General features: G+C 52.9%; 1 protein-coding gene and 1 pseudogene across 1 annotated transcript in view; one reads left to right on the forward strand and one right to left on the reverse strand.

The window, feature by feature from the left end:
* The window catches only part of LOC144245875 (uncharacterized), a 115100-nt gene that overhangs the window by 72866 nt on the left and 15551 nt on the right, over window positions 1–26683 (reverse strand). The gene's annotated exons all lie outside the window — the stretch shown is intronic.
* On the forward strand, window positions 15945–16847 carry LOC144248427 (olfactory receptor 14J1-like; annotated as a pseudogene).

Consider the following 26683-nt stretch of genomic DNA (forward strand, 5'->3'; position numbering starts at 1 on the left):
AAATAACTGTGGGAAATGCTCCATCACTATATCTGGGACACAGGACTCCTGGTGGATCTTCCATATCACCACAGTTGCCTGCAAAGGACAAAGCCCCCTGAGACAGGGCTCAGTGCCGAGGTGTCCGTGTGGCAGGGCCCGAGCACGGGAGGGAGAGGCCCGGAGAGCCACAGGGGGAGCAGTGGGCCTGGTGGCCCTGCAGCTGTCCCTAGGCCAGCTTTCAGGCCAGTGCCTGAGGCAGGGAGATGCAGTGGGGGAAGGAGGATGGAGAGCTGCTGGACAGGTGACCTTGGGGCCAGCAAAGGCCACTGGCAGAAACTCACAGCCAGGACAAAGACACCCATTTTGTCCCCATCGGAGGTGCACGTGCTGTGCTCTGGCCAGCTCCACAGCACATCCAGGAGTATCTGCTGTGCCAGCTCTGCAGTCCAGGGTGTGCACATGATGGTCTTCCACATGGCCATGGCAGCTCTGTGGGGTTAGAGCTCTGTCTCAGGGGATCTCAGACACAGCACCGTGGCCTGGGCATCTCTAGGGGCCCGGGTTGACCGACGGCTCTGCCTTTGCCCACTGCTCCTCTCCAGCAGCAGCCAGGCAGCCCAGCCCTGTGGGGACAGGCCCCTGTGGGGCAGCGAGGGAGCATGGCAGCAGGCTCGGGGGCTGAAGTGTCAGGGCTGGCAAAGGGAGCAGCCAGAGGGCCCTGGGACTCTCTGTGGGTCAGACACCTGGGACAGGCTGTGCAGGGCAATGGGTTGGGGTGAGCCCTGAGCCCTCTGGGCAGGTGGGCCCCGTACCTGTCACAGGATGGGGCCACACGCAGGAGTGTCATTACTGCGTCATTTGGCTGCGCTTCTGTGAGATACAGCAGGGCGTTGTCCAGCCTGTGCTCAGCAGAATTATTGGCCATGAGCCACTGGTGGATGTACCTCACCATGGCAGACACCTGGAGAAGGCACAGGGAGACTTGGAAAGCTGCCAGAGGGAGCAGTGTTCCCAGTGTCCCCAGAGAAGTGCTTCCCTTCCCACCACAATGTGATGGCCTCAAAGGCTCACAGGGCCCAGCACTGTGGCTTGAGAAGCCGTGTGAGTCATGGGGGAATTGAAGCCTGGCCACAGCTGCCTACTTGCTCTGCTCTGGAAACACCCCTCTGCACAAGCAAATCCAGCAGGGCAGCACTGGTCTCATGTCCGAGGAGCTCTGAGTATGCTCTGAGCCCAGGGCCCATGGCGCTGGTCTCTTCCTGCCGAATTCTCTTGATGAATTTGCAAACGAGCTGTAGGAGAAGGGCAAGAAGCCATGGAGTGCTGCAGGTGTGTTGCTGGGCTGAGCAGTGCCAGCAGGCCCAGCCCAGGTGGGGATGGCTGCAGGTACCTGTGCTGTTCTGCGGAAGCGGCCACGGATGCGTTCCTGCTCTCGTGTGCGCTGCACGGCTGCACCTGGCAAAGAGCGAGCGCAGCCCGAGCTGAGGGGCTGCGAGAGAGGCCGGAGAACACAGCCCAGCCCTGCGCTGCCCAGGCAGGGACAGACCCGGGATGCCCCAGGGCATGTAGCACGGGCACTGCGGGGTGTCTGCCCAGGCCCTCTTCTGTCCTGTCTATGGGCACGTCCCCAGGGGATGGGATGGGATGGGATGGGATGGGATGGGATGGGATGGGATGGGATGGGATGGGATGGGATGGGATGGGATGGGATGGGATGGGATAGGGCCAAGCTGTCTGTGTCCAAGTGGCCTGGCTCTGCCACTCACCCTTCTGCCGTGGCTGGAACTGCTTCACTTCTTCAGGCTGCTGTGCTGGGGCAGCTCCAGGGCCTTCTTTCTTTTCCTTGCCCCAGGCCACCCTGGGCACAGTTGTAGGTCTGTGCTCTACGTCACTACCTGGATTCATGGCTACTTGTAGGAGAAGGTGGCTCGGAAAAGGTCCAAGTCAGCAAGTCCTGCACTCTGCTCTTGGGGGCTCCAGCCACAAGGACAGGAGACTCCTGTCAAGGATGGTGCAAAGCAAATGCCACAGTCTGCCCTCGAGGGCAGCTGCAGAAGAGATGCCTTGGGAAGGCCAAGGGTCACCAAATGCTCTGCTCTGCCCACGACATCACCTGCAGGAGTAACGCCTCGGGAAAGCCTCGGAGTCAGCCAGGAACGAGTGGCTGTGCGAGGGCTCCTCACAGCACCACTCTGTCCTGTCCTGTCCCGTCGCGTGCACCGAGCACTGTGGTGTGGCCTTGTCACTACCAACACCTATGCCACTGCGTGTCACAAAGGGCCCTTGGAATCCCTGTCCCGTTCCATTCCACGGTGACCATGCTGCACCGTGTCACCAAGGGCCCTTGGATCCCCTGTCCCGTTCCATTCCACGGTGACCATGCTGCACCGTGTCACCAAGGGCCCTTGCACGCACTGCCACCTGCCCTGGGGCCACCCCCAGCCCCCCAGAGTGGCCCAGGGTGGAAGGAATGCCTTGCCCCAGGTGTGTCAGACAGCCCAACAGGATCTTTAGGAAGGGCTCAGCCCATCAGCAAACGCTGTCCTGCTCTGCGGGCTCAGAGCAGCAGGAGCCCCCGCAGCTGCCGACGCAGCCGCGGCAGGAAGGGCACGGGGCCTCCACAGAAGCTGGCACGGCCTCCTAGGGACACGTCCCACACGGTGGCCATCCTAAGCACGGCCGTGGGACACAGACCAGGAACGTGTGGGCCAGGGCAGGAATGCTGCTCTGAGCCCTGGGGCCCGGGCAGCGCTGACAGCAGCAAGTGAGGCACAGTCCCCGCCCAAGCAGAGTTCCCCCGAGCCCTGGCAGCACCGGTGCCCGTCTCCTGCCCAGAAACCCGTGCCCCAAAAGGGCTTCTCTGCCAGAGGGCAGCCAAAGCTGGTTTCTGTGAGAGCAGTGGTCCTGTATAAAAGGTGTAGTTGGTCCAGTGGAAAACCCCAGCTGTGTCCTCTTGGAAACCTGTGGGAAGGCTGCCTCTCTGTCTAGAAATCCCAGGATATATCTAGGTGGGAATGTTTAGCTCTTCCCCCTGGATGGAGCATCTCACCATGGGCTGATTTCATTCTCAGTAACACAGTGGGTCCTTGATAAAAGCCAGGGACGTCATAAAACCAGAAAGCTGGCCGGACAGAACGCACATCCAAACAATATTATTAATGCAATGTTCTCCACTTATTTGAGAGAAGATGGCAGTTTTTATACACTTCTACATAGTTTACAATTTACAAAGGCACTCTGATTGGCAAGCTAACATTGTTTATCTTTGTCTTAAAGTGGCCGAAACCTTACACTATAAACCTATACTACTTCACACCCAGACAGCCCAGTGCTCCCCATCACACCTTAATACGATTTCTAACTGCACCACAAACTCTTAATTTCTAACTGTTTCAGAGGCTGGAAGGCCTCACAGGGCCCAAATCTGAGGCCCAGACTGGAGTAGCTCAAATCTCATTCCAAACATAAATCATGACCTCAGAAATGCTCAGAAATGCTGCAACACTTGATCCCCTATTAAACAGAAATGGCTCTGGAGGGAGTTATCTCTGAGCCATGTGGGAAACATTGATGGGCCCATTCACAGGAGATAAGGAAAACAGTCCAGAGGCAACTGCTACACAGATGGCAATAGAAAACATCTGGCCTCTCAATCTCAGACAGCAAACAAACTGTATGTTTACTGATAAATGAAATTGGATATTGAAAGATGAAAGAAACGATGGGGAAAAAACATAGATTCCATGAAAATGAAAATCTAAACGTGAGGGTCATAGATTAGAGGGGAATCTTTGGTATCAGGCATATCAGGAAGTCTGTACCACTTAAGTACCTTATCCAGTGTGGAAAGACAGAAGGGAAATTAGGATAAAAAGGAGGCTGTGTCCTCCAAAAATTGGAAAGACCTCAAGAGAATGCCCCATGGCCTCTCCCTTTATTTGAATAAAATAAAAGGACTCCTCTGTCTCTGTTTAGGACATAAACCTGTGGCAGCAGCTCTCTGGCCACAGAGAGAAATAACTTTCCCAGGCATTGTCCTGGGGGCAGGCTGTGAGAAGATCAGAGAAAAGAATGAGAAACAATTCTTATCTTCACTTGCTGCACCTGCTGTTGTGAACATTTGGAATGTGTTATGGAGATTTGTTTACCAAAGGGTGATTTTTAATTAGCCAATGTTGGTGGTGTTTGGATTAGTGGACCAATTAGGTCCAGGTGTATTATAACTGTATAAAAGCAATGGGTTTCTTAATAATGATATATAATATAATGAAGAGGTTGATCAGCCTTCTGTGAATCATGGGGTCAATGCTAATTATTACCCAGCTGGGGGCATGTGACAATGACATAAACCTCTGGTGTTTGTGGATTAATTTTCCTGACAAGTTCTTCCCAAACTGTTCCAGCGGGGATCACTCTTCCACAGAGCGCAGTCCTTCAAGGACAGCCTGCTCCAGCTTGGGTCCTCCCAGGATCACACGTCCGACCAGGAAACCTCCTCTGGGGTGGGCTCCTCTCTCCACAGGTCTGCAGGTCCCTGCCAGCAATCTGTTCCAGCACAGGCCTCCCACGGGCTCACAGCCTCCTCTCAGGCATCCTCCTGCTGGGGCATGTGCTCCTGCAGGGCTGCAGGGCAATCTCAGCATCCCCGTGCCCTCCCTGTGCTCAGGGCTCAGCTGCCTCCCCAGGGCTGCCCCAGGGCTGCAGGGCAATCTCAGCATCCCCGTGCCTGGAGCACCTCCTGCCCCTCCTGCAGTGACCTGGCTGTCTGCAGGGCTGCTCCTCTCACACATCCTCGCTCCTTTCTGGACACAATTCCTTTGCTGCAATTGCTTTTCCCTTCTTCAGTGAGTTTACATATTCACAGCAATAACAGAGGCATCAGCACATCCCTGACGTGCCCGGCCCAGGCCAGTGTGCCTCTCCTGGAGCCGGCTGGCATTTGCTCTGTGGGCATGGGGGAGCTTCCAACAGCTTCTTACAGAAACCATTACTTCACCTACCAAAACCTTCCCATGCAATCCCAACAGACTTTCTTATCTATTTCCCACCTCCTCACTACACTAAGAATTTCATTCTAGTGACGATAATCATCAAGTGGTGACCAAGAGAGAAATTTAATATGTAAGTCTGCAGGCACTGAAGTTCACACTACAGACTAAATGAAAAAAATGCCTCAAACCTACTAATCACAGAGATTAACTGCTGGCACATTTGTACATGTGCATTTATTCAATAAAACTCATAATTTTTTGCAATCATTAGGCTGGATACTAATTTCACACCAAGACCCTCCTGCTTTTGGAAATATCCCAATTGAAAAGTATTATAATAACCATTACATTTTTGGTAAAGACACATGCCTGATCCACAGCCCACTGGAGCCACAGGTGTCACTGAATTTTAATGTTAAGAAGGATTGGAACGGACTACATTACTTATCATGATTTAAATTGACAGCTCACACTTACTGCTTATGTGACAGCCCTCAGGTATCCAGCTGACACTACAGACTGTCTTTCCCAGGTTCAACACCTACACAAACAGAGAGATGGCCTCCCATCACATCTGCATAGGTAAGATTGGCAAAACAAGAGAAAAATTTCTCTTTCTGATATGAAATAAGAGGAAAGCTGTCAGTCCTAACCCAGAGCTCTGCAGAAGGCTCTGTGGGGAGAGCACCTGACGTTATTGAAGTTGTGTGTTCAGCCCCGAGCCCTGGAAAGATGGGACTGGCCTGGCTGCCTCAGCCTGTTTGGCGCCGCCTCTTGCACCGTTCTGGCCGTGCTGGTACAGCACTCACTGCTTGCCCAGCTTCCCTGCGATGTGTTGTACATGTTCCTGACCCATAAATCCTGTGAGACTATTGCTGATGGAATAGGGAGGAGTCAAGCTTTGAAAGAACCCTCTCCAGTTCCCCTTTGTTTGAACAGATGTACAACCTCGGCCATGCCTGGGAAGTGTTTCCTCACAGCCCACAGTGCACCCTCCAATCCCTAGAAGTCTGAAGGAAGCACTAGGAATTCCAGCATCCATTAATGCAGACAAGGATTGAAATCCTTTCTTACCTGAAGAGGGTAGGAAAATATATTGATGCTGTGAAGAAAGTAACATTCCTTCCCAAAATGCTATGGGTTTGAGAATTAATGTTCAGTTTAGGAAGGTTTTGTCCCCATCACTGAAGTCCAGACATCATCACTAAACATTCTGAGGCCCTTTTCTCAGCTTCTCTGCTCCACCCTTCTTGCCAGCACTGGATGGCAGTGTCAGACTTCACTTGACACAAACTCCTCTGTGTGCTCCCCTCCTGCTGAAGGAAAGCTCGTGCCAAACTGTTCCTTCCCTGCTTTCCAGCCACAATGTCCACAGCCTCCTTCTGAAACATCCTCCCCTAAATGTCTGTCCCTTCAGAGGAGCACACACCCCTGGCTGTGCTTTGCACACTGGGTCTCTGTTTCTGTGGTGTTTGCATTTCAGTCTGTAAGGGGAGCACAGGGTGCAAGGAGAATGCCAGAGACAAAAGATAACAGGAAGTCATCTGGTTGCAAACAAACAACTCTGAAAAGTTTATTCCTTTGTTTAAATCTATCTTATTAATAGAAGCCTATTGTTTATAACAATGATTACAGAGAGTATTTCTAATAATCAATACAGAAACTATTTCTAACAATCAATACAGAGTATAACAATCAATACAGAGATGATAGCAATCAAAACAGAGTATTTTTAACAATCAGTACAGAGTATTTCTAACAATATAGGGTATCTCTAACAATCAATACAAAGAGTATCTCTTATAATCAATACAGAACCTATTTCTAACAACCAATATGGAGAATTTTTAACAGTCAATTCAAAGTATTTCTAACAATGTAGAGTATTTCTAACCATCAATAAAGACATTATAGCAATCAATACAGTATATTTAACAATCATTACATAGAAATAAGGACATTCTTAACCTAAGGAACTTAAAGAATTTCAAGCACCAAGTTTGTCTTACAGGAATGAAGCAATTGAAGAGGTAATTCAACAAGTCTATCCACAAATGCTGGAAGATATCCTCCAGTTCTGCCCTTGGAGATGCAAATGGCCCTGAGCAGCACAAAGGGCTTTGTCAGGAAGGCCACTCCTTTCCAGGCTTTCCCCAGGAGCCCCGGGTCAGTCTTTTCTTCTCTGTTCTCCCCTCTGGCTCCATTCCTATGCTGCCTCCAGAGTGGCAGGGACACCCAAGCAAACCACCGTGCATGTGTGCCAATGGATCTTTCTTCCAGTTCCCACAGAGGCCATGCCAGACACTCCTGTCTGGCTTCCAGGTCTGCAATTTCCTCCTCCAAGTGCAGCTGGTGTTGCCAAAGGATCACCTCCTGCTCCTTCATCCTCTGGACAATTCCTTTATCATCCTCAGGAGAAATCCCATTCTTTCCAGAGGGCTGGTTGATGCTGAGAATGGCCATCAGCACCAGGTACCTATGGAAGATTCCTTCAGCCATGGCTGATCCTTCCCTGAAAGAGAAAGAAAGGAGGACAGAGCCAAGATCCAGACTATATTGCCTCGGGAAGAGACAGGAAAGAGGCTCGCCCCTGGCAGGAAGGCTCTGGCCAGCCCTGCAGAAAGGCTGGAGGCCAGAGGTGCTCCTCAGGGTTTGCCTGCTGCTGCCAGTTCCAGTCCAGCTGCCCAAAGAGGCTCCATGAGCACGTGGTGAGGAAGAAGAGGAGGAAGGTGCAAGACAGGGACACAAACCTGAGCAGCCGGGTTTGAGGAGAGAGAAGCTCAGCATTGCAGATGGCAGAAGAAACCAAGCCCAGTCCCCCAAGCAGGAGGAGGAGAGGAAGGGCCCCCCAAGCTGGCTGCAGGCAGACAATGGAGACCTTGCCCAGATGTTCCCAAATGGGCTGGGGGGAGGGAATACATGGCCCTGCTTTTCAGCTCCTCCCACCACTTCTGACCCAGGCACTGTCATGAGACAAAGCCCAATGAAATCCTGCTCAGCATGGGCAACTGGGCCCTTGAAGGGCTTAGTGTCAGGTCAAGGCTTGCTTTCCCTCCCAAAGCCTTCCCTTGGCAGCCTTGGGCAGGGGATTCATCCTCCCTCCCTCCTCCTTCCCACAGACCTGCTCGGAACCACTCTGTGGGCACTTTCCATTCTCTGTGTCTGTCCTCAAGTGCAGTGCCAACCTGGGTCAGTCCTGGCCCTGTCCTGAGCTCCCAGGAGCTCACAGGCTGAGATGGCAACGCTCAGCCACACCAGGGCCCTGCCCCTGCCAGCAGCACCCCCACAAACAGCAGCAGCAGCAGCAGCAGCAGCAGCAGCAGCAGCAGCAGCAGCAGCAGCTGCAGTCACCTCTCAGCTGTTGGTGCCCCTGCACTGCAGCCCCTCCCGCTGCAGTTCCCTTGTGGCCTTGGAGACAGTCCTGAATCCATCCATGGGGTCACAGAGCCATGGAACCCCAGAGTTTCAGGTTCCTGGAATCCTAGAGTCATTGAATCCTGAGAACAACACTCAGAGGAGGAGGAGGAGGCGGAGAAGGATGAAAAGGACGTGGAAGATGAGGAGGAGGAATAGGAGGAGGAAGAGAGAGAACGAGGACAAGGAGGATGATGAGGAGGATGATGAGGAGGAGGAGAACGAGGAGGAGAAGGAAAAGAAGGAGGAGGAGGAGGATGAGGAGGAGGACGAGGAGGATGAGGATGAGGATGAGGAAAAGGATGAAGATGAGGAGGACAAGGAGGACAAGGATGAGGAGGACCAGGAGGAGAAGGACGAGGAGGATGAGGACGAGCAGGATAGGGAGGATGAGGAGGAGGCGGAGGAGGAAGATGAGGAGGAGGAGAAGGAGGAGAATGAGGATGAGGAGGAGGAAGATGAGGAGTAAGAGGAGGATAAGGATGAGGAGGATAAGGAGGAGGAGGATGAGGAGGAGGACGAGGATGAGGAAAAGGACAAGGATGAGGAGGACAAGGAGGACGAGGAGGATAAGGAGGACAAGGAGGAGGAGGACGAGGAAGACAAGGAGGAGGAGGAATAGGAGGAGGAAGAAGATGAGAATGAGGATGTGGAGGAGGATGATGAGGAGGAAGAGGATAAGGATGAGCAGGACAAGAAGGAGGAGGAGGAGGGGGAGGACTAGGATGACAAGGAGGACAAGGAGGATGAGGATGAGGAGGAGGAGGATGAGGAGTATGAGGACAAGTAAATGGAGGAGAAGGACGAGGAGGAGGAACAGGACAAAGAGGACGAGCAAGACCAGCAGGAGGAGGAAGATGAGGAGGATGAGGAGGAGGAGGCAGAAAAGGGCTTGTTAAAAGACCACTTAAAGAACGAGGAGATGGGAACCTGTCCCCATGGAGAACCCATCTCCAGATGTGCTCCATGCCCTTAACAATGGCCCCTGGGGAAATGGAAACCCCCTGGCTGTGCACGGCTGCTCCCAGTGTGCAAATACAGCCCTGGGCAGTGAGACTGGGACTGCCTGGGAAATTGTTCTGGGTGTGATGGCCCTGGCAGGGCCAGCCCAGAGGCTGCAGGGCTGGACCTTCATCCACTGGAATTAGTCAGGATAAATCAGAAGCAAAGGAGAGTTAAAAATACAGGATCAGGAATCCAGATTCCTCCAGGACACTATGGTTTGGTAACTGCTCACTGGAGCTTGGCCTTGCAAAGTGCTCATGCCATGGGAGGAGGAACTGATGCAGATTATCAAGGAGAAAATGAAGTAATTTTGTTAAAGAATACTGAACAAGATTGGATTATTCAAACCCATGACAGGGTAGCACAATTATTGATATTGTCAGTGTTTAAAACAATTGGGAAAAAAGGAGATCCACCTCAAATCACTGCTGTTGGTGGAGATAAAGCGTTTGCATTACAGCAGTGCTAATAATGGAGCCAGAGTGTGGGTCCAGAGGCCAAAGGGCCTCCCGAGGCAGATGAAGGAACAGCTCCTGGGAAGGACAGCAGTGTTTGAATCCTGAAACCTGGGCAGGAACGATGGGAATGTGTCCCTGCAGCCAAGTGCTCTCTGTGAGAACAGGTAGATATTACAGGAGATTGTTTTACACATCCTGCCGGACCGAATCCCCCTGTTTGTCCCAGTGAAAACTCGTGACCTGGGCTCCATCTAGGATGGAGCCAGGGCCAGGCTCTTGTACTGCCCAAGATGTATCCCTTGAAGGCCTTTTAATAAATACCTGCTTTATTCCTTTAACACTGCCTAGCTCTGTTCTAGGCAGCCTCTCAAGGCATCACCACCAAACCAAGGGATCACGGACCAGGTCTGGCTGGCTGGGCCTCCTGGGGACTACCTGACCACCTTGGCATGTCCAGGGCTGCTTCTCACCTGCCCTGAGGCACTGGGGCTCTGGGCTTTCCTTCCTATGGGAGAGAACTCTCCTTCTCCTCCATGGGCCATGGCCAAAACTGGGATTCCTCCTCCAAAACTCTGTACATCCAAGGATTGCTCCCAAGTGAAAACTGCCAGAACAGACAGGTCTGACTGCCCTTGGCCTCTTGGGAGCTGCTTGTCATCTGCTTTTGAAACACTGGGGCTTGGTGCTTTCCCTCCAGTGGAAATAACTGTCCTTCTTCTCAAGGTGACTGTTGTCAAAATTGAGATTCCTCCTCCCAAATTCTGTGTATGCAAGGATTCCTCCATGACAAAAGCTGCCATGAAGATCATGTCTGGCTGTTTCAGCCTCCCAGAAGCCACCTCTTTCTTCATCTGCCTTTGAAACACTTTGGCTCTGGGCTTTCCTTCCTACAGAAAAACCTATACTTCTCCAGGTGTCCATATCTGAAACTGTGATCCCACCTCTAAAATTCCCTATATCCAAGGTTTGTTCCCAGGCAAAATCTGTCAGTACCGTCAAGTCTGGCTGGCCTTGGCCTCTGGTGGCTGCCCCTGCCACACTGGGGCTCGGTGCTTTCCTTCCCATGGAGATCACTGTGACACTGTGGGCACCTCATGGAACCAAGGGGATCATTGTGGCACCACTGGAGACCATGGAACCAAGGGGCCATGGTGACACCGCGGGGCTTCATGGACCCAGAGACCATTATGACTCTGTGGGGCCTGATGGAACCATGGAGACCATTCCGACCCTTCAGGGCCTGGTGTCACCAAGGGGGCATTGTGACACCTCAGGTCCTCCTGGAAGCAAGGGTCCATTGGGACACTGTGGGGCCCCATGGAAGCGAGGGAACATGGACCAGGTCTGGCTGGCTTGGCCTCCCAGGGGCCACTTGACAGGTCTGGCTGATGTTGGGATGTCAAGGGCTGCTTCTCATCAGCTCCTGGAGAACTGCAGCTCCGTGCTCTCCTCTGTATGGAAAAGAACTGTCTGTCTTTTCAGATGCCCATTGCCAAAACTGATACTCTGCCTAAAAAATTTCCTATATTCAAGGGTATCTCTAAGAACAAAATCTGGCAGCTCTGGCTGGCCTTGTCCTTAGGTGGTCACTTCTCATTTGCCCCTAAAACAGTGGGACTCTGTTCCTTCATTCCTATGGAAAACAACTGGTCCTCATGTCCAGGAAGCATGGCCAAAATAAGAATTGGACATCAAGCCCAGCCAGAGTCAAATAGCCATCTGTAGACCCAGGGGGAGATATTGACTCTGCCAGTGCTGCCATCCTCCCTCCAGTGAGAGAAAAGGACACAGGGCAGGCACACAGAGGAGCAACATGAACACACTGAGGTCAGGGAAGAGGAAGTTGAGTCCCAGATGGGAGGGATGAGGAGATGCCTTGATCTTGGGGCTGAAATCCTCTGCTAAAGCTGTGGAGAAGGATGTCATTGATACATCAGACAATCTTTTTCCCTATAAGGCATTGAAAAGTATGAGGAGATGACTTGTTTCAGCAAAGGCCTCCATGCTAAAGTAGGGAAATGTTGAAGTAGCTGTGATCTCATGAGAAGTCTGAACATTGAAAGAGAGAAGAGTGATGAGACCCTGTGCCCTCAGGGAGAAAAGAAGGCGTCTGTTCCCAGAGATTAAGATGATTTCATAAAAAGATGAAGAGATCCTTTGCTCTTAAACAGCTCATCTTGAAACTAATACCCCATAAGTTGGCATGGCCGCTAAACAGAGCTGTGGGAAAAGCTGTGAAAACATGGGAGGGACTTCACAATTGAAGATTTTTCCAGGCAGTGGCTATTCATGGAAATGAAAAGCCATGAGATAAATGTTTTCTTGTGGAGAATTCTCCATAACATTAACAAGAGGTACTTCTCTCCTGATGTGAACTGAAGAAAGATTAGAATATTCTAGAGGTGGTAAACTGACTTGAAAATTTCAGGTTTTGTCTCTACATTGTCAGGTTGTATGGAGAGAGGATGTGATCTGAAAGTTTTGTTCATATTCTTATTACTCTTTCATTTAGTTACTGTTAATAAACTTTTCTTTACACTCTTTTAAAGTTTTGAGCCCACTTTTCCTTTCTCCTAATCCTATCTCACAGCAGGAAATGAGTAAGTATATTCTAGTGAGTGCACTGGTAATTAGCCAGCACTGAACCCACCACACTAATTGATGCGTTGACCAGGAAATATCAAATAGGCAAACGGAAACCACCATAGAAATCTTCCTGATGAACTGCCCCAGACAAGAGGGAAATCGAGGCACAGCCATGGTTTGTCAGGACTTGCTTGATCCTAATGAGCCCCGTGGTGCATTTGGAGCTGAGCCCTGGAACCTCAGGGCCTGAGAGGAGATTGCACAAACCTTTCCAGGAGGCAAAAGTCAGAAAAAACCCCCAAAGTTTCTCGAGGTATTAATGGGACCCACTGAGATCCATCCCCAACAACGGTTCCTGATGGACTCCTTGGAGGAGTGAACTGGAGGCCAGGATGGCACAAAAACCTCTCAGACACTCAAAATGGCACAAAAACCTCTCAGTTTTGGAAGAAGAATTCAAAGAACCTCACAAAATTTGAGTATCTCAGAGTATTAATGAACCCCACTGAGTGTCAGTACAAAGCTCTCACAGGACTCATTAAAGCAGATAATTGGGGCCATGATTCCATAAACTTCTCACAAAGTCTGTAACAAAAGTGAAACACCAAGTACCTTAAAAGAACTGAGTACCTTGAAGCATTAATGAGCCCCACTGAGTGTTGTTACTGACAAAGCCTCTCCAGGGACTAATTACAGCAGAATATTGGAGGCCATGATTGCACAAAGCTCTCAGAGACTGCAAGGCAAAAGCAAAAGCTAAAGTCCTTTGAAAAACCTGCAGTCCCTGGTAGCATGAAGGAGCCCCCAGGGCCATTCCTGACCAAGGCTCCCCAGGGACTCCTTCCAGCAGATGCTTGAGGCCACTGGGATGTGGGCATGGGGGGGATGCTGAGGGCAGGACCAGGGGCTGACAGTGCCCAGCCTGGCTGGGGCTGTGCCAGGAGGCCCCAGGGCCTCAGGACAAGGTGTCTCCTCACAGCCCTTGGTGGCACAGACCCTGCGGTGCCCCAGGGCACCAAGACTTGGCTTCTCTTTGTCCCCACCTGGCATCAGTGCCTCCAGTTCTCTGCTCTGCCTGGGGCCTGGGGACACTTTCTCAGTCGTGTCCCTCAGTGGGACCCATTAAAAGTCCAAGAAACTTTGGAGTTGGATTCTGACATGGAGTTCTCCAGAGGTTTCTGCAGCTCCCTCTCAGGGCCTGATGTTCAGGGCCTGAGCACAAAGCCCCAGAGGGTCATTAAAGTCCTTGTGCTGTGTCTGTGCTGCTGAGCTGGGCCAGGCTCCTGGCACAGAGGGTGATCCTGGTAACCAAGCAGAGCTTCAAAAGCACATTTCTCTTGCTGAGCAGCTCTTCTCCCAGCCCAGCAGGGCTGGGGCACTGCCTGCAGCCAGCCCGGGCACAGCACAGAGGCACAGAGAGCTTCAATCAGTCAGGGCTGGGAAGGGGCTGAGAAGTGCCTGGGGCAGAATCACTGCCAGCCCTTGGCACAGGAACCTCTGGCTGCAGGACAATGCAGCTGCAGCTCCTGGAGCCATCTCCTAAAGCTGGAACATCCCAATGCCCACAGAGCCTGTGAGTGCATTCTCTGCTCATCTCCTGTGCAGAGCAGCCAGGGGTGCCCAGGGCTGTCCTGCAGAGCAGGGTCCTGCAGCCCAGGGCGCTGTGCTGGGCCAGGGACTCTGCTGCCTGCCAGGGACAGCTCTCAGCCGGCCCTGGAGCTGCTCCCAGCGCTGGCCAGGAGCTGTGGGGGGAAGGAGCCACCCTGAGCAGGGCAGGTGCTGCTGCTGAGAGGGGCTGGCTGGGGCAGGACTGCTCCCAGCTCCAGACCAGCCTGGGCACAGCTCCGGAGGACACTTCCCAAAGGAGGTAAGCCTGGGTTTGCTGTAAAGGTCAGGAGCTTTTCTGAGAGTGTTTTCAATTTTCTGCTTGGAGAAAGATGATGAAGTTGTGATGATGATAAAAATATTTTTGCTTTTTATATATTTTTCATATATTCATAGTTCTGTAAATTACTGTTACGTAGTTTTAAAATTATAATCCTTAACTAACTCTATTAAACTCTTAAATAACTCTTTTTAACTACTATTATATATTTAATGTATTTATGATCCTTAATTAACTCTAGTATGTTTCCTTACCTTCTCTTAGATTTTAGAACTATAACCTGTCTAAATACATTTTTAAAGTGCTATATAATCTTTTTATCAGAGAAAGAACCCACAAGAAGAGTATTTTGGGTTTTGAATGTAAGCAGTGATAAGAAAAACTGGGACAAAGAAGGCCCTGGACTTATTCCAGTGGGTTGAGCCAGGGTTGTGTAACTGGGTAATGAATCTCCCATTGGATGTTCCTGTTAAATATCCTAAATAATCAACATTAACAAATTGTTGAAATCAGGGGCTGGGTGTTCCTCATCCCCTCTGGGACACCTGGAAGCTTCCAATAAAGGTCTGGTTTTAACTTCACTGTTCTAACACTGTTGCAAGGGTTCTTTTTTTTCTCTTTTGATTATAGACAACAGGGGGATGAGAGAAGCAGAACAGGAATTGTAATCCCAGATTCACAGAACATTGTGAGTTGAAAGGGATGCACAGCATCATCAAAGGAATGTTAGAACATTTACAGAGACTCCAGAACTGTGATTTTGGCTGGTCAGTGTCTCTGCTGGGAGCCTCCCAAAGGGCCTTCAGCCACTCCTCAGCCCTGGGCAGCAGCAGCATCACCTCTGCAGGGCCCAGCAGGGCTCTCCTGAGCTGCCCTTGCCCAGCTGCACACAGAGCCTGCCCCAGCCAGGGCCCTGCACACAGGCAGGTTTCTGTAGGGCCGGGCCGAGGGCACACAGGGTGGGATGGCCTCTTTGAGCGCTGGCAGGGACAAGGCACCTCTCAGGAGGGGATGTCCAGGCCCAGGGAGATGCTCAGGGAAGCAGAGGGGGCTGAACAGAGCAGTGCTGGGGGAACAAGCCCATCCAGCCCCTCACCTTCCCTCATCCACAGGGAATCCTTTGCCTCTCACATCTCTCTGTGGCAAATTCTGAGTGCAGCAGGAATACTGGGGATTTCTAAACTCAGAGAGCCAAGAATGATGTGTGGGTAGGAAAAGTATTCCTAAAATCATATCCTGCCATCTGTTTACCTTAGAAGTGTGAGTGGAGATGATAGCAAGTAAAGTACTGCACTTTTATACAGTAGAAGTGACTCCCCTGACAACTCCTGAATATCCAGACTTGTTCCTCTGCCACAGGACCACAAATCCAGGGCAGCAGGGCAGGGATGGCTCCTCGAGAGCCCCCACACACAGGCTGGGCTGCTCCTGGCACACTCAGCCAGCACAACTGGAGCTCAGGGGCAGGGACCTGGGTGAAGGTTTTCCCAGAGCAGGAACAAGGGTGGGTGAGTCCCAGCAGGACAGGCTGCAGGGAATGGCCCAGGTTTGGCTCCAAGCAGCCTCTCCTGACTTGTCCCTGTCCTTTCTCCATGAACAGGTGCCCATGTGCAGCCAGAGCAAATGTCCAACAGCAGCTCCATCAGCCACTTCCTCCTGCTGGCACTGGCAGACACGCGGCAGCTGCAGCTCCTGCACTTCTGCCTCTTCCTGGGCATCTCCCTGGCTGCCCTCCTGGGCAACGGCCTCATCATCAGCGCCGTAGCCTGCGGCCACCACCTGCACACGCCCATGTTCTTCTTCCTGCTCAACCTGGCCCTCAGCGACCTGGGCTCCATCTGCACCACTGTCCCCAAAGCCATGCACAATTCCCTCTGGGACACCAGAAACATCTCATACACAGGATGTGCTGCACAGCTTTTTTTTTTCACTTTTTGCGCTACAGCAGAGTTTTCCCTCCTGACCATCATGTGCTACGACCGCTACGTGTCCATCTGCAAACCCCTGCACTAGGGGACCCTCCTGGGCAGCAGAGCTTGTGCCCACATGGCAGCAGCTGCCTGGGCCAGTGCCTTTCTCTATTCACTGCTGCACACAGCCAATACATTTTCCCTGCCCCTGTGCCATGGCAATGCCCTGAGCCAGTTCTTTTGTGAAATCCCACAGATCCTCAAGCTATCCTGCTCCAATTCCTATCTCAGGGAACTGGGGCTTCTGGTGGTTAGTGGCTGTATAATTTTTGGTTGTTTTGTGTTCATTGTTTTCTCCTATGTGCAGATCTTCAGGGCTGTGCTGAGGATCCCCTCGGAGCAGGGACGGCACAAAGCCTTTTCCACCTGCCTCCCTCACCTGGCTGTGGTCTCCCTGTTTGTCAGCACTGTCATGTTTGCCTACCTGAAGCCCCCTGCGATGTCCTCCCCATCCCTGGATCTGGCCCTGTCAGTTCTGTACTTGGTGGTGCCTCCAGCCCTGAACCCCCTCATCTACAGCCTGAGGAACCAGGAGCTCAAGGCTGCAGTGAGGTGACTGATGACTGAATGCTTTCAGAAACATTAAACTGCTGGCCAGTTTCTGCAAATCACTTGTAATAAAAGTAATTTTTTATACTTCTTGTTCTTTTCCATTTGGAGTGTATTTTTCTTTGTTTTGCATTTTGATGTTGTCCACACAGCAATGTCATTTTTTGTGCCATTTCTTATTTTGTTTCTCTCCACCTTCCCTGTACCCACAGAGTGTGCCAATGAGGGACTGCACTCTCAGTGGCATTGAAGGAAGTCAAGGGTCTCCCAGCACAGTTTTCTGCAGAGATGCCCTTTTGTTGCTTTCTCTGAAGCTGCAGCAGCAATGTTTGGGTGCAGAACTGGGAACAGATCATTGCTGGCACAGCAGCTCTGCTCCTGCTGGCCACACCATTCCTGATCCAGGCCAGGAGCCATTGGCCTTCTTGGCCACCTGGGCACACAGCTGGCTCATGTCCAGCCTGCTGTCCATCAGTCCCTGCAGGTCCCTTTCTGCCTGGCTGCTGTCCAGCCACTCTGTCCCCAGCCTGTAGCACTGCAGGGGTTGTTGTGGCCAAAGTGCAGGACCCGGCACTAGGACTTGTTAAACCTCACCTTGTTGGGTTTGGGCCCTGGATCCAGCCTGTCCAGGGCCCTGTGCAGAGCCCTCCGACCCTCCAGCAGATCAACACGCACATCCAGCTTGGTGTCATCTGCAAAGATGTCCTTGGTTCCAAGGGGCCCCTCAGTTTTACAATGTCCCTTTGGTTACACCAGGCCCTGCACTGTCACACTGGTCTCCTTGGTTCCATGGGCCCCAAAATGTGACAATGGACTCCTTGGTTCCATGGGGCTCCACAGTTTCACAATGTTCTCGTTGGTGCCGCAGTTTCAGAGTGGCCCCTTGGTTCCATGGGGCCCCAGGGTGTCACAAAGGCCCCATGGTCACATGAGGTCCCACACTTTCACAATGCTCTCTGTGGTTCCACAAATCCCCTTAGTGTCACAATGGACTTCTTGTTTCCACAAGGCCACACAGTGTCACAATGACCTTCCAGATTCCCTGAGGCCCCAGAGTGTCACAGTGGCCCCTTGGTTACACAAGGTCCTGCAGTGTCACAGTGTCCCCTGGGTTCCATGAGGCCCCGCAGTGTCAGAAGGGCCCCTTGGTTCCACTGGGCCCTGGACTCTCCCAATGCTCTCCTTGGTTTGGCAGTGTCACAGTGGTGAAACCCCTCGGTCACACGTGGCCCCGCAGTGTCACCATGGCCTCTGTGGTTCCACCAGGACTCAGTGTCACAGGGACTCCCTGGTTCCATTGGGCCCCAAAGCACCACAATGGAGCCCTGGTTCTATGGGGCTGCACAGTGTCACCATGGTCCTCTTAGTTCCACGAGGCCCTGCAGGGTCACAGTGGCCCCAGAGTGTCCCAATCATCACAGAATGACAGAATCAAATAGGCTGGAAAAGACCTTTGGGATCATCAAGTCCAACCAATGCCCTAATACCGCCTTGTCACCCAGACATGACACTCAGTGCCACTGGAGAGGGACAGTGACTCTGCCACCTCCCGCCTGGCTTGCTCATTCCAATGCCCACTCACCCTTTCTGTGAAGAACTTCTTCCTCTTGTCCAGCCTAAACCTCCCCTGCTGCAGCTGAAGGCTGTGTCTTCTTGTCCTGGCCTCAGGCAGATCCACACTCACACTCAGCTTGGTGTCACCTGCAAATTTGGGGATGGTGGGCTCGATCCTCTCACCCAGATCATCGGTGAAGATGTTAAACAGGGCTGGGCCCAACACAGATCCCTGGGGACAGCACCAGGGACTGGACACCAGCTGGGTGCAGCACCATCCCCACCCCTCTCTGGGCCCAGCCTCCAGCCAGCTCTTCCATCTCCCACCCAGGAGGGAACCTGCCCAAGCTGTGGGCTGCAGCTATTCCAGGGAATGCTGTCAGAGACAGTGTCCAAGGCTCTGCTGAAGTCCAGATGGACACATCCACAGCCTTTCCCACATCCACAGGTGGGTCACCTGGTTATAAAAGGAGATCAGGTTGCTCAGGCAGGACCTGCCCCTCTTAAATCCACTCTGGCTGGCTGTGATCCATTGGCCATCCTTCTCTGACTGCCAGGGGTTGGATGAGGGAAATGGTGTGGTGGGGCTGGGGAGAAAATTTGATTTTTAGCCATGAAAAGATTTGATTTTCCACAACTGTTCAGACTGCATTACAAGGTGCTGGAGGTCAATATCGATTGGACACTGCTGATATCAATATATAAACAGGAAAAGAAAACAGGACAAAAAATTCTCTCAGCAATGTTTTCAATTTACTATATATTTACTTTGAATTCACTTCTAAAATCTGTCTAATTTACCACAGAAGAATTAAAACCTTTTTTTGAATAATGTTTCTGAGCTTTTCCCACTGAATTCTGTAACTGAAGAGCTCGAGAAAGAAGAGCCCTCTGGAGTAGTAAAATTGATCATCAACCCCCAAGTGGCTGAGGATCCATCCCCATCAGAGCAGCAATGAGCAGAAATGGGCACAGCTCTGTGGCTGCCCCAGCTCTGGGATGGGCCCTGGGCCTGGAGCAGGAGCAGCTCTGGAGGGCCCCAGGGCCGGGGCTCTTGTGCTGGCCTGGGCAGATGGGATGGCAGGAGGGGCTGCAGAGCTCTCAGCACCTGAGGCAGAGGGGAGCAGGGCAGCCAGGGAGCTCCTTTGGCCTTGGCCAAGCCCCTTCCCCCATGGTGGGGCTGAGTCCTGGCTGAGCTGCAGCTGCTGCTGTGCCCTTGGCAGGGGCTGAGGCCGTGGGGCAGTGCCCAGAGCAGCCTGGGCTGAGCAGAGCTGTGGGGCCAGAGCCGGCTGGGCTGTGCTGGGGAGAGGCCCTTGGTGCTGCCCAGAGCTCAGGGCAGCTGGCAGAGCTGGCAGGGAGCTGGGCTGGGCTGGGAGAGCCTGGCACAGAAACCATCAGTGTCCATCTCAGCCTGGCTGAGCGGGCAGGGGCAGGACTCAGCCCAGGCCTTGTGGGGCAGGGCCAGCGCCTGGGCAGGCATTGAAAACAGGCAAGAGCCCGAGAGAGGAGGCTGCTCTGTGCCCTTGGGGCACGGACAGAGCAGGGAGGGGCCCAGGACATTTGTCAGCGCCAGCCTCTGTCTGTGCCAGCCCTGGGCAGCCCTGGCTGCTGAGCCCAGCTCTGTCCTGGGCTGAGTTTGGCTGTGACCCAGCTCCATCCTCCTGCGGGGCTCAGGGCCTGTTCCCGGCCATGGCCAGCCCTGGCCGCCTCTCTGCTGGCCCCGAGGCCGGCAGAGCCCGGGCAGGGCTGTCTGTGCAGCCCCACAGGTGCCACGGGCTCGGCAGGAGCTGGCAGAGGCTGCCCAGCAGGGAGGCCATGGGGCACAGAGCCCCAAGGCTGCCCAGGGCCCCACGGCACAGGGGCCGTTCCCAGCCGCAATGCTCCTGTCCTGGGCTGGGCTGCACAGGGGCTGTGGCACCATGGCTGGGCCAGCACAGGGCCACAGAGGGGCCACGCAGCCGCTGCCGGGGCTGGCAGCAAGGCCGGGCACAGACAAGGAATTGCTGAGCATGGCCTGCGCTGGCCAGGGCTGCCTGTGCCCAAGGCAGAGCTCAGCTGCCCTTGGGGGCTGCAGGAACACTCAGGAGCCCAAAGAGCCTCCATGGCTGTGCTGGAGACCAAGGCTGGAGCAGGGAAATGCAGGGCTGCTGCGCCATGGGGAGGGCATGGAATTCCAGCACACACCTCAGCTCTCTGATGATCCCAGCACTGTGCTGGGCCCTGTTCCAGACTGGAGCAGAGCAGATGTTGATGGCACAGGAGCCCTGCGGGGCTGGCAGGGACCTGCAGCTTGCAAGGTGCTCTGCTCTCCCTCAGCTCCTCTCGGAGAGATCCTGTCCCAGCTCGGCACCTCAGGGCACAAGTGGCAATGCCTGTTCATGGGCACACAGCTGATGTCTGCCTGGAAATGGGCATAGTCTTAAGATATCTTGTTATACAAGGACATTTTTATTCTCTGGGTTAGTTCACTACTTTTAAGAAGTATCAAAGTTTTCCCCACCAGTAACAGGAATTTCCTGGAGGTGTACTGTTGGAGAAAGAGAAGAAATACTGATCTTCCCATCTTCTTGAGTCTCCAATATTCTCTTTATAACATCTCCCCCATTTTCAGGGCTTTCCTGTTCTCCTGTTGAAATGGTCATGGGCATCACTTCACCAGACCAGCTGGTTCTATGTCCTAACTGTTGCCCCAGATTTCTTCCTCTAGGTGCTCTCTGGTCATTCAAGGGCCTCTCAACTGACTGGTTTGTTGCCTTCAGGGGAAGGCAAGGCGACCTGGTTGCAAGGAACAGCACGGCAGCCCAGTCTCCCCTGGGCCACTCGGGCTAACAACACGCGCTGGACACCAATGTGGTGGACGGTCGAAAGCGTTTATTATCTTATCTCATAGGTTTAAATAGTCTTTGGGGACTCTGCTACGTAAGGGGGGGTTGGCAGGGTCTCTAGGGTTAGTCAGGAGTGGAAAACTACTGGGTTAGGTGTGGTTACATTCTTTGGGGTAATGGATAACATGTTGCAGGGTGAGAGGGGGATGGGGGTCTTTCTTTCCGTCACATCCCGAAATCTTCCGTTCGCCTGTCCCTATCTACTACATCTCCCCCCTCCTTTTCATAAGTAAAATGAGGTAGTCGTAGATATAGGCACTGGAGTGAGGTACAAACTTGTAACTTGGTAAGGAAAAAAGGGTTTTTGGTAAACCTGAGTAAATCTCGCAAGGTGAGTTTTGAAGGCTTTTGCAGCTGACTGTGTTCGCAGTTTTTGGTTTACAGCATTTGTTGCTGGCCTACAAACAGAATGTTTGCCCGTTCTAGACGGGCCTGAACAAATGAGACTAGCTTGTTCAGCAGGCATGGTCCTATGGTAACAGCTAAAAGCAGTATTGCCAGTGGACCTACCAGGGCGGAAATTAAAGTGGTGAGCCAAGGTGATTGATTGAACCAGGATTCGAACCAGCTCTGCTGGGTTTCCCTGTCTCTCTTTCTCTGAGCCAGTCTATCTCGGAGTTCTGCCATGGAGTCTTTAACAACTCCCATATGATCTGCATAAAAGCAGCATTCCTCTTTCAAAGCTGCACACAGTCCTCCTTGTTGCATGAACAAGAGGTCCAGTCCTCGCCTATTCTGTAAAACTACTTCTGAAAGCGAAGAGACTGATTTCTCTAGATAGGAGATGGATTTCTCGATCCTCTGCAGGTCTTCATCAATGGTCATTTGCAGCTGAAAGAGTCCGTGCTGTTGGGTTGCGATGGCTGAGACACCAGTGGCTGTACCAGCTGCTCCCAGGCCGAGCAGCATTGCGATAGTTATACCTGTGATTATTTCTCTTTTGTGCAGTCTGTCAGGTTCTTCGAAAAGGTGGTACACTTCTTCATCTGAGTGGTACAGGACCCTAGGAACAATCAGAACTTGGACACAGAAGTCAATAGAATCATTAAATTTGGCAAGGAACACACAAGGACTCACTCCGGATCGCTGGCAAACCCACATCCCAGATGCGGATGGGACCACCCACTTATTGGTCTTTCTGTTGGGCTTGACAACTTTAGTGCAGAAGTTGCCTTTCTGCTTTGCTAAAGTTGCATTGCTAAAATACTTGTGATTTGACTCAGGGTGATTCCTCTGCGGGGAGTGTCCCATCTGCACTGGTGGGGGGCACTGGCTGTGGAGTAACTGAAGGGGGTGTCTAAAGCCTTAGTAGAAAGGGGGTTTAACATCATAACAAAGCTAACAGGAGTTAGTCAGGTTCGGTTTGGTTTCGTTTAGGGTTAGAAAGGTAGCTTCTAGCATACAAACACAGGGGTGTTCCACGGGCTGGTGGAGGGTTCTATGTGACCCTTTTGCAGCTCGAGGTCGACCAGTTCCAGCAAGGCTGCCATTCGAGGCTTTGACAGGGGCCACTGCTCGACCCATATGGGGTCTGGTGATTTTTAAGTCAGTTTGATTGGCAGCAGTGGGTGTACGGCAGTGGCCCTTATTATAAATTTGTAATCCTGACTCCTAACATAGCAAGGATGTCCCTTCCTATCAGGGGTGGAGAGTTTTGCAAAATGTAGGGGTGGATTGCTACTGTTTGCTCTGGTCCCTTTTTTGTATGAAGCGTTATAGCTACTAATTGGGTGCTTTTCCAAGCTCGGGACGGCCCTTCCACTCCGTTCACTGGGGGGACTTCTTTGCATTGCCAGTGTCGGGGCCACAGCGCTTGGGGAAAAATCGAGCAGTCTGCTCCTGTGTCTGCCCAAAACTGAAGCCCTATGACGTGGGGGTCCTGACTGCCATAAAGGCGGCATGTCCCCCACACCTTCGGTGGCTCCTTCCCTATTTTCATGGCCAGGGCCACCCAGGGGTCCCGTTCTGGGGCGTCCCCTGCTGACCCTGTGGCACAGGCGCTGTTTGCAGTGGTAGTGGGTACGAAGGTACCGCAGGCTGTGTTGCGAAATTCGCTGGTGAGGGTACGAAGTTGGCTGCCTCCTGTGTGGGTATGGGGTATAAGGGCACCCCGCCCCACTGGGGGTTGGCATAGATGGGCCGCCTTGCATTCGCGGCGGGAGGAGGCTGAGTGCGGCCCGCACGCCCCCTCCCTCTCCCGTTTCCCTGGGTCCGGGACCTGCATTCCTTGGCCAGATGCCCCTTCCTCCCGCAGCCCCAACAGGCTCCTCTCGGGCGTGCTTGGGGTGGAGGCGCCGCGGCGGGCTGCCGTGCCGGCTGGGGACCATTCAGCACAGGCTATTTTTATTTCTCCCCAGTCGGTAAACTGGGCTGGTTCGTATTGTGGCTGCTTTTCGGTGCGGCTTAAAGCTTTACTTGGTTTTGTTTTAAATTGCATTGGCTCTATTTTCTTTGTCTCAGAGTCCCAGCCAGCTCCCGACAGCTCTTCCGAGCTGCCGGAGCTGCTGCCGGACTCCGAGTCGGAAGTCGAATGCCAGCACACTTCCGGGGCTCGGTGCCGTTTTGTCCAGCTCCGACCCCGCTCCTCCCCCCGGGGGTGGCGCCGCTGCCACCCCCCAGGCTCGCCCTGCCTCCTGCAGGGGAGGGTTTCTCCCTTACATGGTAGCGGCGTCAGGCGCGGCTGCCGATCGGCTCCGAGCCCTCTGCCGCTCTCCTCCTCTTTCTCCTGCACACGCGCATTAGCGAAACTCCGCGCCTCTGGGCTCTTCACGCCGAGACTGCCCACGCCCCGCCCCTCCCCTTGGCTGCCGGCGCCATTTTCAAAGGGATATGGAGGCGGCGTGGGTAGGATCTCCTCCCGAGCCACGGCCTCCGCGCCTCTGGCTTCCCTTGCCAGCCTCCGCCAACAGAACCCCGCGCGCCGCTGCACTTCTGGCAGCGGGCCACCGACCGGCGGCGGTGGGGCGGATGGGGAAACCGCGGATTTTTGGGAGGTTTCCGCGGGGGGTCCCGGGCCCCGGCCCGGGGAGGGGGGCGACGTGCCGGGCCCCCCCGGATGCCCGCTCCCGGGCGGATCACCCTCAGGGGCGGTTTGCGTTGCCGCTCCTACCCCTAGCTTGGGTGTAACTAATAAACACGTACGCGCCGCGCTCCATGTCTCCTGCTCTTCTATTGCTTTGCGTAGGGCTTTCTCTACTTTGCCCTACGCCTTAAGGCATTTGCCGCTGCCTGAGGATTTTGTGTCCTCGGCCAGCATGGCTGTGCATTTTTCCTATATCTCTGGATGCAAAACATCCACAGGGCGTTCAATTGCCCCAAGCTCAAGCAGCCTTGCTATAGCAAGATAAAAGTCTTTGAGCTTACACTCAATTCCCCATTGCTTATGAACCTCACGACCCTGGCGATGGCGTCCATGACGATCGCGAGTCCTGGGACGTCTCCCTCACCGAGAACACGGTTTCACCGGTCTGGCCGCTGCTCTTGTCCAGGCGACGCCCGCTACCCGAGCTAATCTTTCCCGGGCTTCGGCACCAGTTATGTTGCCTTCAGGGGAAGGCAAGGCGACCTGGTTGCAAGGAACAGCACGGCAGCCCAGTCTCCCCTGGGCCACTCGGGCTAACGGCACACGCAGGACACCAATGTGGTGGACAGTCAAAAGCGTTTATTATCTTATCTCATGGGTTTAAATAGTCTTGGGGGACTCTGCTACATCAGGAGGGGTTGGTAGGGTCTCTAGGGTTAGTCAGGAGTGGAAAACTACTGGGTTAGGTGTGGTTACATTCTTTGGGGTAAATGGATAACATGTTGCAGGGTGAGAGGGGGATGGGGGTCTTTCTTTCCGTCACATCCCGAAATCTTCCGTTCACCTGTCCCTATCTACTACAGGCTGGGTGGGTGTGATTTATTTTGATAATAAGTAAAACTATCAGAATTATTGATTTCTGTCCCATTCATTTTCTGTCAGTTCTGATTTGATTTTCAGAGTGCTGCCTTCTCAGCTGATTTTGTTTGTGACCTCCTGTCCCAGACTGAAAAGCAAGATGTGTTCTATTTGCCATCTGTATGGCAATTGTCCTGTGTTAAGTGGGCAGTTTTCCTTATCTCTTCCACAATCAATCCTCCCTCAGGAGAGACATCTGCTGATAATGGGCTATTGAATGTCACTGCATGACTGATAAGAACTGTAACATCCCATTGTGAGATATTCCGCCCAGGGTGAGGAGCCAAGCATTCCTACCTGCATCTAGTCTTGATATTCTGGCCCACCAACACAGCTTTTTCTGGGCTGGATTTTCCCATAGGAACAGCTGCCCCTTCCTCTTCAGAAGAAGATTCCCATTCCTACAGGATCACTTCTCCAACAGAACCACACCTGACACTCCTGGAGGACTGCAGCCCCAATTCCAATTAGACTGTGGCCAACATCCTGGCCAGCAGAGTGTCAGGTTGTATTCTGACTCTGTCAGTGTTGTTTTGGTTCACTGCATTGTTCATGTTTTAATTTTCTTCCTTATTAAAAAAAAATTGTGATTCCTGCTCCCATATTTTTACCTGAGAGCCCCCCTTAATTTCAAATTAATACCAATTCTGAAAGAAAGGGTCTACATTTTTACATTTCAGGGGAGGCTCTTGCCATCCTTAGCAGACACCTCTCCTTCCAAACCAAAACACCTCCTTTCTCTCCTGCCTTCCTTTGCCTGCTCTGTTTCTCTCTCATTGCCTCCCTTGACCCAGGGCAGCTCTCACCAAAGGCCCTGCCGTGATTTAATTCCCAATCCATGAGCTATAGCAAGCACAGGTGAAATTCTGAAGGCTGGCAGTGAAATCTCACTGTAAGATCTTGCTGCACTTGGCTTTTGACTCTTCCATAAGAGCTTTGCCTTCAAGGGCAGGAACATCTTTTCCTGGCTGGGAACTGGAATTCCAGCCCCTGGGAGTGTGTGCCATGGATCCCAGAGGGGCATTCCCGAGGCTCCCAGGGTGCTGCTCCTGCTGTGCCTCCCAAGGAGCTGTGCAGGGCAGGGGACAAGGTGCAGCAGCTGTGTTGGTGCTGCAGTGCCACCACGGCCCCTGGTTCCATGAGTTTCAGTACTGCCAATAGCGGTTCCTGGGTTCCATGATGCCCTGCTGTGTCCCCATGGATATTTGGTGTCATGAAGTTCTTCAGTGTCACAATGGCCACCTCACTCCATGAGCTTCTGCAGTGTCCAAATGGCCTCCTTGGATGGGCAGTGTCACCATGGACCATTGGCTCCATGCAGCCCTGCTGGGTCACCATGGACTCCTTGGTTCCATGAGGTTCTGGGGGTGTCTCCATGGTCTCCTTGGATTCACAGTGTCACAATGGACCACTGGATCCATGTGGCCCTGCTGTGTCACCATGGCCCCTTGGTTCCATGGGACC

The sequence above is a fragment of the Lonchura striata genome, unplaced genomic scaffold (genome assembly GCF_046129695.1).
Source record: "Lonchura striata isolate bLonStr1 unplaced genomic scaffold, bLonStr1.mat Scaffold_123, whole genome shotgun sequence".
NCBI lineage: Eukaryota > Metazoa > Chordata > Aves > Passeriformes > Estrildidae > Lonchura > Lonchura striata.